This window comes from Melanerpes formicivorus, unplaced genomic scaffold (assembly GCF_026170545.1).
Source record: "Melanerpes formicivorus ecotype bairdi unplaced genomic scaffold, bMelFor1.0.p_v2 SCAF_368, whole genome shotgun sequence".
Lineage (NCBI taxonomy): Eukaryota > Metazoa > Chordata > Aves > Piciformes > Picidae > Melanerpes > Melanerpes formicivorus.
In genome coordinates this window covers 190001-192500 of record NW_027142720.1, presented here as the reverse complement: position 1 = coordinate 192500, position 2500 = coordinate 190001, and the positions used below count along the sequence as shown (strand labels likewise).

General features: G+C 77.3%; 1 non-coding gene across 1 annotated transcript; it reads left to right on the top strand.

Moving 5' to 3' along the window:
- The first annotated feature begins 2068 nt into the window (after positions 1-2068).
- On the top strand, positions 2069-2221 carry LOC137459474 (5.8S ribosomal RNA). The gene has a single exon (XR_010992339.1). It is a non-coding gene; the product is annotated as a 5.8S ribosomal RNA (ribosomal RNA).
- The last annotated feature ends 279 nt before the right edge of the window (positions 2222-2500 follow it).

The window sequence follows — 2500 nt, the reverse complement described above, 5'->3', positions numbered from 1 at the left end:
CGGCGCCCGAGCGATGCTCCCGGTCCGCGCGGGTGTCGTCGAGCGGGCTCTCCCGGGCCCTCGGCCCGCCCAGCCGCGTCGCCGTCGTCGCCGGCCCTGCGCCGGTCCGCCGCCGGGGCCGCCGTAGCCGGGCGCTCGCCGCGCGGCGAGCGCGCGGCATGGGCGTCCCCAGCCGCGTCCCTCCTCCCCGAGCGCAGCGCCGGCTGACTGAGGGAAACCCCGGGCCTCGGGCCAGGCCAGGGGCGCGGTGGTGGCGGCGGACGTCGGGCGCGGCCCCCGCGGGCGGACGCTCCCCCCGACGGCGGCAGTGGGGGGAGGCACCCCCGCGGGGCCTTAAGTCTGGTTTCCCTCACCCCAGGGTCAGGTACCTAGCGTTCCGCGCCTTCGTCCGCGGCCTTGCCCTACCGCGGAGGAAGCCGGGCGGCGGTTTAAAGACCCGGGCGGCTCGGCGCGCCACCCCCGGATGCGGGGGCGAGCGCGGGGGCGGGCGGGTGCCTTCAGAGGGGCGGGGGTTGCCCCCGCAATGCCTCTGGCTAGGTCCGCCGTCGTCGCGCTCGTCGTCCTCCGGGGGCCCGCCGGGCCGGGGAGGGGACTCTGCTGCCCCCCCCTCTCTGCGGTCCGAGCGCTCGGCCGGAGAGAGCCCACCGCGCGAGGTCGGCCGTGGTCCGGCCCGCGCCTCGCCTCGCCACGGGCGTCCCCGGCGGCGCGTTGAAGCGCGGGCTTCTCGCGGGCCGGGGCGGCGAGCCCCCGCGGTGGGGGCTGGCCCAGGGCGCTTCGCCCCCGCCGGGGGTTTTGTGCGGGCGCGTTGCCGCGGCTCGGCGGCGGCGCCTCTTGCGGCGCGGGCCGCTGCGGACCTCCCGGTCCCTTTTCCCTTTGCCCAGGCCCCAGAGCGGGGCCCCGGCGAGCTGGCGCCCTCGGCGGTCTCGCGCTGCCGGTTCCCCCCCGTCCGGGGCCGGTTTCGGGTGGCGTGACCGCGTCCGAGCGGCGGCGGGCGTCGCTCGGCGTCTCCGGCTCCGGTCCCTCGCCGGAGGGCACCCTGCCACCGGCTGCGGCTGTCCCGGTCCCGGGCCCTGCCCGCGGGCTTCCCCGTTCGCCTTCCCGGCGCGTGCCGGGTGGGGGACGGGCGGGCAGCCGGGGGCGTCCCACCCCCGGTCTCCGCGTGGAAACGGGGAGAGCGGGGGCCCGCCCCCCGGCTCAGCGCCGTCCGCTGTCCGCCTGGCCGCGGGGCCACGGAAGGGGTCGAGCGAGCGAAGCCGGCGGCGCGGTGGCGCCGGGGGAGGATGGAAGGGGCTCGTGCCGCTGGGGTTTGTCGGTCGGCGGGTGCGCCGCCCGGCGAGGGCCGGCGGGTCGCCGCGGCGGCGTCCCACGTGGGCTCGGGCTTTCCGTCTCGCAAGCCGTTTTCCGTCCCCCGCGGCGGGGGGGGTTCGGTGGCGAGAGGAAGCCGCCCGAGGGCGCGAGCCGGCCGGGGCTCGGCCCCGGGGCCAAAGCGGGGGAAAAGAAAGTCCGGGATGGGCCGCAGCGGTGGCGGCGTTGGAGGGGCCGGTGCGGAGGCGCGCGCGCGCTCTCCTCCGGCGGGGTTGTGCGCCCGGCCCCCCTCGCTCCCCGGGGCGGGGGGGGGGGGGTCTCCGCTGCCTCGCTTCGTGGCGTCTCCGCGACGGCACGGGGCGGCCAGCGAGAGACACACCCCCCCCCGCCGTTGGGTGGGGAAGCGAAGGGGGTTTTCTTTCCCCGTGCACGCGAGGCGAGGCCGGGTTCGGGGCACGTTCCCGGCGGCGCGCGGCGGGCCTCCTCCGCGCCGAGGTCGGAGCGAGCCCGGGCGCCTGGTCCGGCCCCGAAGCGCCGCAAGGTGCGTTTTTCCCTCCTCGGGGGAGGGAAAAAAGCCGGGAGCGCGGGCTCCCCGCCCCTTGCTTTTGCCGCTTCGGGGTTTCGTTTTATTTTCCCCCCCTCTCCTGTGCTTGTACGGTCAATGTGAGGCGAGCGGCCGCCGTGCCGCGCTCTCCGAGGGGCCGCTCCTTTGCGAGCGGTCCCGGCCCCTCCGCGCTGGCGGGGCGGTGCCGAAAAGCCAGACAACTCTTAGCGGTGGATCACTCGGCTCGTGCGTCGATGAAGAACGCAGCTAGCTGCGAGAATTAATGTGAATTGCAGGACACATTGATCATCGACACTTCGAACGCACTTGCGGCCCCGGGTTCCTCCCGGGGCTACGCCTGTCTGAGCGTCGCTTGACGATCAATCGCCGCCTCGGTGCCCGCCGAGCGGCGCGGCTGGGGTCGCCTCGCAGGCTCTCCCCCGGGCGGGGAGGGGCCTTCGTCCCCCTAAGTGCAGACTCGGGGAGCGCTCCGTAGCTCCCCGCTCCCGGAGCGCCCGCTCTCGCGGAGTTCGTCCCGCCGGGGCTTCGCCGGCAGGGGTTCCCCGTTGGTCCAGCGACGCCCGGTGGGGCGTTGGGGGAGACGAGAGCCCGGTTGGGGGAGGAGGCGCGGGCCTCGCCCCCCCCGGCACT